This window comes from Lates calcarifer, linkage group LG12 (assembly GCF_001640805.2).
Source record: "Lates calcarifer isolate ASB-BC8 linkage group LG12, TLL_Latcal_v3, whole genome shotgun sequence".
Lineage (NCBI taxonomy): Eukaryota > Metazoa > Chordata > Actinopteri > Centropomidae > Lates > Lates calcarifer.
Window position 1 is genome coordinate 18,132,815 of NC_066844.1, and position 9,879 is coordinate 18,142,693.

General features: G+C 43.4%; 1 protein-coding gene across 1 annotated transcript in view; it reads right to left on the reverse strand.

Annotated features, from left to right (window-relative positions):
• The window catches only part of LOC108884024 (plexin-A1), a 185,487-nt gene extending 176,657 nt beyond the window's left edge, over positions 1 to 8,830 (reverse strand). Inside the window, 1 exon segment of the mRNA XM_018677631.2 lies at positions 8,607 to 8,830. The gene's annotated coding sequence lies outside the window, so the exon portion shown is untranslated.
• Positions 8,831 to 9,879: the final 1,049 nt, after the last annotated feature.

A 9,879-nucleotide genomic window follows, 5' to 3' on the forward strand; every position in this document is an offset into this window, starting at 1 on the left:
TCTGCTAAAAGAATTAAGCTGTGCAGCCACCAATGTTATGCACAACATGCCGTCGAGTGGTTTTCCCCTTAACAAGCTATGTAAGGGAGGAAAGGGAGGGAAGCAGGGTTTTATGGTCCTGGAGCACATGTTTCCACTGAGGGAGTTGAAGAAAAACAACACGTCTTTCTGGAGCATCCCAAAACTTTTGTCTAAAGTTGTTGAAAAAGGTGCTCCAAGCAGTTCAGCAGTCTTAGAAGATTGTAGGGTAAGAGTGAAGCAATGATATGCAAAGTAAAACCTTTAAACCTCCCTTTTGCAGCAGACTGCTATGAAATGTCAGTGTTATCATTAGCCTGTTAACCTCACAAACCTTTGGAAAGTATTTGCATTGATTTGCAAGAGGTTGGGGTAGTATTACTGGGTAACTGTACTGCCGCTGAATAGAGAAAAGTCCCTTGTACATGTGTCTACAGTCGACATGCTATGCAGTGGCACAATGCCAAAACACAATGGAGGCCAGACACGGCGGGCTACTCATCACTTCTCCCTCTTTAACCCTTTGAGAAGAGCACAAAAGAGAGAGCTGACAAAGAGGCCATGGAAAGAAAAGAAGGTAGGAGAAGGAGGTGGTGTAGGATATTCAATGCTGCTTAAGGGGAGTTTCAGACTACATTTGTTATTTGACAACTTGAATTTGGCTCCACCGTAAGCACGGGGCAGTGGATGCCAGGAATCCAAACAATTTCTTAAACAAGGAGAAAACTCTGTGATTACAGATGTAAGAGAGTAAGTAGCCCCGTTCTTAATATAAAGCCTAACAGGCTTGAACTCTTATTTATGTTTCAGTTTCCTTCAAAATAACATTTGTGTGGTTCTTTTGGACATCTGTTACTAACAGCAATCATTTGTCATGTGGGCCACAGTTTCAAATAAACTAACACTGCTTTCAGTCAGAGCTTAGAAAAGTTTTGAGCTGCCCCAAAAACCTGACAGGTCCCACTTGGCCTCACTGTTGAAAAGTGGCAACTGAGAGTTTAAACATGCGGAGGTGAGAGGCTGGGAAGTGCTCAAAAGTGATTTAGGGCTAAAGCTACTCAAAATCTACCCTTCTTTTTGCAGCTGAAGTAGGATTGCATAGTAGATTTAAGAAGGCAAACTGCCCATTTTGTTACTCTGAAAATTGAAGTGTCTGCCTACCTAAGACCTCACTAAACACACACACACACGTACAACAAACTAGACAGAAGCACCAGCCCACATCTAAAGAGTGCCAGGCACTCAGGGGAAAAAATGAGTGGTAAACAAAATGAATAAATGAGTACTTATCTCCATCTGGTAAACACACATTCAGGTGCTGACAGCAGAGTGTGCAGTTTATGAGCCATGGAGCATGTGCCCATGCGTGAGTGTGCACACACATAAACAGAAGCCAGAGTGCAACTAAGGGAAAAGAGAGGGAGAGTGATCCTACCTTTGTCCTACACACATATGCACATACTTTCTCAATGTCCACCACTGCCTCGGGGGTGACACCACCATACTGCTGACCTCCCTGGTATGAGCCGCCCTTCCTTCCGCTAACATGGGATTTTTTGTTGGCTAGACCTTAACACAGCCACAGTAAAGGGGCCAGACAGGCAGCAAGCTGATTTATAGGCTAGCCCACAGCCGTGCTTTCCCTGGGCAAGTGGCTCTCTTCAAAGGCCCGCCTTCTATTAGTCTTATTTACAGGGCTGGGGAGTACACACTGCCTGAATTATTTAAGATTCCCCTTGGTAAATACAACAGAACCCAGGAGGGTGTATGTGCGTGCAAGAACAGGGAAGAAGGATGGAAGACAGGAATGAAGTGGCAGAGAAGGGAGAAAAAAAGAAGTGAGCAATTATGAGTTGTTGCACCATTAACATTAATCACAACAATAAATGGCTATGAGCCTGTGTAAACTCTTCCCCGTTTCATCTCCTCCACACTGGAGAGCGTTACCTTACATTAAACATGAGGAGTCACCATACTCGCACAAGCACAAACACATTCAGATAGCATCCTGCATACCACGCTCCTGTATACAGTGTGCATATCAACAAATGCACACTGAGGATGCGACTGCTTATCTCAATGCAAATACATGCTCAGGCACACACCCACAGTGCGCTGCCTCCTCTCTCACACAGTGGTTCTCATTAACAAGCCAAACATGCCTGAAGAGGCAGACAGACTCTAGTGAGCACGGTAAACAACCAGTAGGCTCCCTCATCTAAACTGAGACTATCTCAGCATCAGCAACACACACATTCTGCTGAGGACTCTGACAGGCTGGGCCAGACACAATCCATTCAAAGATCTGCCTTTTTCCACTGAACCAATGGAATTTGGTTTGCTTTACTAAAGGGAAACTTAGGAGGACAGACACTGGGTATGGGTGATAGCCATGACAACATCCCAATGTCTGCTCTACCACATTAAAAAAAAATTAATATATTGTTATGTGACACTTAATGTGTCAAAATTTACAAAGATCTACTACATAGACCACTCAAGGCTCGTGATTTTGAGTCTGTACCAGTTTTTACCAGATATAAAAAGTTTTTTAACCCAAGCAATCAAATTCCATAGTTTACAGTAAACTATGTCCTCTTAAGATGAACATAGCTCAGAAACTGCTCACACTAAAAGAAAGAGGTAGAGAAACCACACATGACCTGGTGATTATGCAGCAGTGCAGTGACTTAAAAAAACAGTAGCTGCATTAACTTTTTTCCAAATAAATCCTTGAATTTTTAATGAAAAAGATAATAATGAGCCATAACTATAGCCTGCCATTAAACAGCTGCCAATGGCTTTAATGTAAATTGAATGTGGAAGCAATCTAAGGCTGTTTTACCACTCAAATCTAACTTATTATTAGGGAGGAAGTTGCAAGACCCCGTCAGTTCAGATCTACGTGCAATAAGAATAAGTGTCTTATGCTTTTGCAATACTCACTGTCCAGAGACTAAACCACCAGCTGTGCACCATAAGAATAAAATTAGAGAACAATACAGATGACACATATAGGTGTTGTCTAAAGTTACAGGAAGGAACTGTGGCTTCCTAATCGATAGCCGGCCCCAGCTCTTCTTCACAGCAGGAAATGCAACAAGAGAAGTGATTTTTTTATGTCCATGTAAACTGGGAGCCGGAGCTGCTTGTCTGGGTCAGTGTCTGAGGAGCAATGGACAGAATGCTGACAAGAGCATTAGCATGGCAGGGAGGAAACCTCATATGCTGTGGCTGTGCCCACAAGTGGTGGAGGCGGTGGGATTTCTACACAAGGCCAGCGGGTCAGAAGTGGAACCGGGGGTCAATGCCGCATCTTTGGACCTTCAGGCAGAATCTTCACTCTGACTGTAACTCAATCTCAGTGGTGACTTGCCCAGGGGGCTGAGGGTCAAATACAACCAATGGCAGTGTTTCTTTGGTTTGGGCGAGAGCCCATTCCACAAATTGTGCGATTGTCAATTTGACTTAAAAGGAAAACAAATCCAAGTGCCTGCAAAACAGTGAACAAGAGAATTTCTTCGTGCCCTACTTAAGTCAATCTTGTCACTCTGTTTTACATTTCAACCAAACTAATCAACAGCCCTTTGAACAAAAGGAGACCATGTAAATTCTGTTCCCCAACAGGCAGCAGAGACTACAGTGGAGCCGGAGCTTATTTTCAATTTGCAGCCAGATTAGCAGGCATGTTTTTGATACTGTCAGAATGGCAGAGATTTTTCTATTCCAAGTCGTCTTGAGTGAGTGGCCTTTTTTAGTGCCTGCTTCAAAAAGCATCCCCACGTACCCGAGCAGCTGTCACTTTCAGCAGGCACTGTGGAGGACGGAGGTGGGGGAGGGGTCCTTTGAAGGAATGGTTAAAAGTGGGCGATAAAAATAAACTGGGAGAGAGGAGAAAATTAATTATACATAACAGACAGTTCACTTGGATGAGCACAACAGAGACAGAGAAACTAAGGCTGTTTCCCTCAAAGAAAAAAAAAAAGACATTTTCTGGCTGAGGAAATTTCTTTTCTGCCACCACAGTGGTCATATTTATTTGGCTACATCTGAAGTGAGGGATGCAACAAGGAATCTTTTTTAAGAAGGTCAAGGCATCAAACAATACAGACCCAGCTTTCATTTCAAATTCTCCACACTGACACTCACTTCATGCATCCTCTCTAATTCAGGCATTTTCCAGGGACCAAAATAAAGCTGCCAGCGCCTGAGAGCCCCCTCCTTCTTAAAAATGTGATGAATCTTGCAGATAGCTCAATCTGCCTTTAAATTCGCTGCTGATTGGCACTGATGAGGGTTTATGCTGCTGGCTCACCTGCAAATTCACCTCTTGATATGATTCGTAATGCACCAGCACTTTGCAGTTCAACACCACCCACTGACTCTCAATCCCAGCGTCTTATTCGGGCCAAATGGAGGTCATTCCTATTTGAGCAGTCAGTCAAGACAGGCCCGCCAGGTATTGGCGAGTGAGTTTATTTCATATTAAGGCTTGTCGGCTGGAGAGGTGTTAGCACCGTGAGAGCTGTGGGTGTGTGTCCGCGGATGTGTGTGTGTGTACAACAACACGGCCTTCGGGTAGAGCCCTGCTGCCGGTCCCTCTTTAGTGCGTTTTAATATAGCGGCTGCTGTGCGGCTCCTCGCCTCGAGGCGCCTCACAAACCACAGAGAGGCCGAGCAAAAAAAGCTCGAATATGGAGGAAGAGACGATGGGATGAGGCTCAGGAGGAGATAAGAGAGGTGACAACATGAAGATGCAGGAGAGGATGTGACGGAAGCCAGGAAAGATCAAAACAGAGGAAACATAAACGGAAGTTTAACCAAAAAAAAGAACAAGAAACAGAGAGGCGCAGATTGAATGAACACACTCAGAGCAGAGCGCCAGCAACGCAGCTAACCTCTTTAGCAAGACTGACACAAATGAAAACTTATGTAATAAAAACACACCATCTCCACCAGCTACAATATGAAAGCAGATATTGCATTACAGCGCAGCTGTGCCAAGGAAACCCTCAATCACACATGGGGGAGAGAGTTTAGACCATGGCATGCCCGACACTCTCTGACATAGTCCATGCATCAGTTTGGGAGGAGATCCTCTTTCACTAGTAGTAAATGCTTCTTAGCAGCAACAGATAGGCACTGCCAAGCTAAGAAGCCTAGTGGAGAGAACTGTTTGAAAAATGACAAATTGGGAGATTTCAAGATTGCTGAAGATTTTGCAAAGGAGTCTGTACAGAGATGGAGAGAGAGGGAGGGAGGGAGAGGGAGAGGGAGAGGAGAGAGAGAGAGAGAGAGAATGATGCTGGGAGAGTGAGGAAGGCCTTACATGCATATGGTCTTTTCACTTGACAGAGGAGAAGAGAAATGGAGGGAGCAGAGAACCAGCTACAACTAGATAAAGAGTGTGAGTGTAGGAGAGAGGAGGAGAGAACAAGGGAGCCAGATCAAAAAAATGAAATGAAGAAAAAGGTGGAGTTATGTGGTGTGGAAGAAGGGAGGTAGAGACAGACAAAGGTGGGAGGAAGGCGGGTAGAGAAAGCCTGAGTGGCAGCGTAAGTCTGGAGGCAGGGAGAACGGCACAAGAACGGAGGCAAAGGAAGAAGGCAAGAAGAGGAAATGCCTAAAGATGAGGTTGTCACACTGGTTTAAAATGTCGAACAGTAAGAGAGACTGGAAAAGGAGCTGGCTTTTGCAGTCTAGCCACACACACCGCACACAGAGTGTGAACACAGTCCATATATCGGCTCGCAGCATGAAAGCAATGAATCACAGTACAGTATACCCTGAAGAATAGAGCTATGCACTGAAAGTCTTTTCACATATATAAACAATTTCAGTGACCCAGTGAAGTAGTTTTCACTCCAGCTGAGAAAGTCCCATGCGAGCTTGAAGGAAATTTCATTCAAATCCTCTCCTTTAATTCCTTTTTCCTTAAACCCCTTCATCAATATATGCGCTGGAAAAAAAAATTTAAGGCCAGTCTTACAGTGCCAAATCGCAATTCTCTCGCAAAAAAAGCTGTCCTCAAGTCTCACTTGAGGACAGCTTTTCTGCTTTGTCATCCATCTACAATCTAATTAGACCTTAACTATGCGGCTCACTGAAAAGTCCAGAGGAATGCGATGGGGGGCAAGCCACACAAAGACAGGACCAGAGGGGTGCAAAGTGCACATGTCAGCTCGAATTCCAAAGTTTGGACATCACAGATTTACCCTTCACGGCAGCAGACAGACCGGACAGGGCAGACTTTCAAAATTCATGATACTGCTGGTCTATTGTGGGTCAGATCTGTATCATAATTAGGGAAGATTGAGGCAAATTGCTTATAATTTTCTGGCTGGGTTGCCAGCTTTCATGTAAAATGCCATGCAAGGTCACAGTTTTGCCAAAGAAAATGATTTTCTGATGAACCCAGCTGTATAAGGTGGGAACTTCTTTCTTTTTCGACACAATGAAATAATAATCATCCAAGTGAGCTTGTTTTTCACAAATTTGCCCCAGCTCCATTGTGACTTTCAGTCAGATAAAAACTGAGTGATTTTGGGACATGTGTAGGAAAGTACAAATAGGTGCAACCTATAACATTTTCTCATACAGGAAATATGCTACATTTTCTTAAAGAGTGTGATTATATAGCTCCCGTAAAAAGACAGTCATGACTACGTTACATTACTGCCACTCTTCGCTGTCAGCCACACACTGATGTAAAATAACATTTGTTTTGACTGTACACTTCTGCTGCATGGTTGTTGAGATGTCAGCCTGTCTGTGGTTGAATGATTTAAAGCTGTGACTGGGCACCACCTCTTAAACAAACACTCATGCCATGGTTCAAATCCCACATCATTTACATGTGAATACTGGTCATTGCATTGAACTGTCAATAAGAAGCTGCTGCTTGACTGAACTGTGGCAAAACTGGGTCACGTTACTTATGATAAAGAGTTGCCACATCAGTCACATAATGACTGTGTCTTATATGAGTGTTCAAGTGGCGCACCAGAAGCTAAAATACACCAATCATGGCCTGTAGGTTTATATTAACCATCTAAATTGCACTGCAGATACAGTAAAGAACTCCAGCTTAGATATTAAATAAATATGGGAGTGATTTTTTTTTTGTCCACGGCCCCAGTCTGAGTCCCACTCCCCCTCCTCTTCCTCCCCAAAAAAGGTTAAAATTATGTATAAGCCATTGCTCATCTAATATGATTCATGAATACATGTTTAAAATGGGCTCCAAATGAATTCACGTAGCGTGCGGGGTCGGGGTGGGTAGTCTAATTTGGTTAACCATGATTTGATTAAAAAATAGAAGTGAGGAGAATCCGATAGAGCGATGAGAGCATTCTCAATAGCTGACAACCCAATGCGCACTCAACACACCCACAGACAGCCCTCACCACTCCATCCATGCTCAAATGGGGGGAATTCAATTGCTGTCGAATAACAAAGCTTACAAATTGCCTCTCATTCGTTAGCAGATTAATGCTCTTTTCACACACCACACCAACACAATTTCTAATTATTTCAAAGCTAATAAGGGAATCGATTTCTTTTTAAGAGCAAGCACCACGTCCTCCTCCCTCCCCAAGAGAAATCCAACACAACTCCTCCCTTAGGTCCATTTAAGAAAGCCTAGGCAGGATCCATTCATACACCAAAAAATAAACAAGCAGCAAACAAGCATGAAAGCAAATGTTTAATCTAAAAAAGCCATGCAGCCTCCTCCAGTCTCCCTGGACTATTTATCCAGACGACAGTGAGTGTCAGCTCCGTGAATACCTGTAATTATGTATGGTGGTGGTGGCATTCCTTCTCTGAGGCAATGCAACAGCCATACGCACCCGGAGCCAGATAAGCATGCTAGCTAGTCTGTCACACTGGTCCAGGAGGTTTCTTTTCGCACAAGACTCTAGATATTACTGCACAATGAAGGGTTTTCTCCGTCAGAAAAGTCTTGTTTTTACTGCAGCCGACGTTCTCCGACCAGCCAAAAACTCACATCACACTGCACCAAATCCGAGGTTACTTGAACAAAAAAAAACCCCACCAACCTTTTCCTTACTTTCATGCGCCAGGTGCCTAGCGCGAAATAATTAAGAAAGACAGAATTAATTAAGTTAGAGAACTAGAGCCTCGTGCGGCTCCCAAAATATCCGCAGTTTTTAGTTTGGTTTGGATCAATCCGACTGGTGGTCACACTGGGGCGCACATTCAACACACCGCTCACAGAAACACAAGACTCTACACACAAACACACACACCTTCAACAACTAGATATTAGCGCTACTCTACTTGTCCTCTTCAACTCCCGTTTTTTTTTTTTTCACGACCGGGTTCGGTTGGCGCCTCGGGCTCTTCAAACTCGTGGAGAAACCAGACGCCGAAAGCAGATGAGACATGAGGAGTGAGGCGAGGAGGGGTAAAGAAACAGAACGACAAACTCACTAACACGGAGCAACGGAAAGGGAAGAAAGAAATGTAACCTAAATATTTCTGCCGGGTCCACCAAAAGGGAAAAAAACGCCTCTTCCACACGAAACGAAAAAAAAGCCCTGCGCCAGAGTTTTCTCGGTACTTACAAATTCAAGTGATCCTTAGACTAGATATCCTCGCCATGGTTTTAAATTCCAAAACTTGGGGACATTTCCACTCTAGTCAGTGGAGGTGCTCTCTCTCCGGCAGCTCCCTGCGTGTGAATGGAGAGGGGAGGAATGCAGTTCCTCGGCTCTAGGTGGAGGGAGGAGGAGGAGGGGGAGAGAGAGAGAGAGAGAATGAGGGAGGAGGCGTCCTGCTGCTGCAGTACCTCACCAAACCCATAGAGGGCGCCCCGGGCCGACTGCTGGTGTGACAGGGACCTGAGGGGGAGCCTTCACATTACATGAATATTTTAAGTAGTAGCATTTCCCACAGTTTTAAAGGATGTGTGATGAACATATTATGTTGTACTTCATTGTATTTCTTTTTGTAATACTTGAATTATTATTTGACTCTCTATATATATCTGCCAGTCATGGTCTTGTTGTTGTATTGTAATGAAAATGGTACTGAGATGCCTTTTGTAAGCAGTAAATAAAGTTTAAAATAATAATAAAAACCTACCTACCTATAGCACCTTTTTGTTTTTGTCAGGCAAAGAACAGAGGAGGCTCAACCTCAGTATTGTATTCTGATTACCTCTATTATCTTTGTCATATTTTAGGTAAAATATTACCTGATAGACAAGAGAGAGTGGCAAAATACAAGGTCAGAAATGTCTCCTTTTTTTTCATTGCATACAAAAACATTTTTTCCTCTGTGCCATGTTTTTGACATAGAACACCTGATGCTATTTAAATGACCTCCTGGGAGTCTCATATTCACTGTACAGAGCACACTGTAATTACTGTTAAGTAAACAGCATATTCTTTCAAATAGAGTATCTTTTACTACTACTTAACTCTACCTTGGGACCAAATTCAAAGGTGTACATAAACACAGTCATAGGTCTTGTTAAAGTCTACTACCACTCCTACAGCTACAACTGATCACAAAAGTAACAAAATCATTATTTTTGAAACTGTCATCAACAAAATATACTTTAAAGCACTTTTCTGACTCAAAGTTTGGACAATAGACAAGGTTTTGTAAAAAAACAAAAAACAAAAAACAAAACAAATGCAAAAACAGCAAAAGAAAAACACAGGCAGTGTCACATAGGAACAACAAGGCTGTGTCGGTGGTGGGAGGGGGCAAAGGGTGACAACAAATATTTGCAGGTTAACTGAATGACATTAATAGTAAGTAAAGCCCTGACAGGATGTGGTGTAGAACACTTAACACCTGCAGGCTGCATCTACAGCACAAAATGTCTAA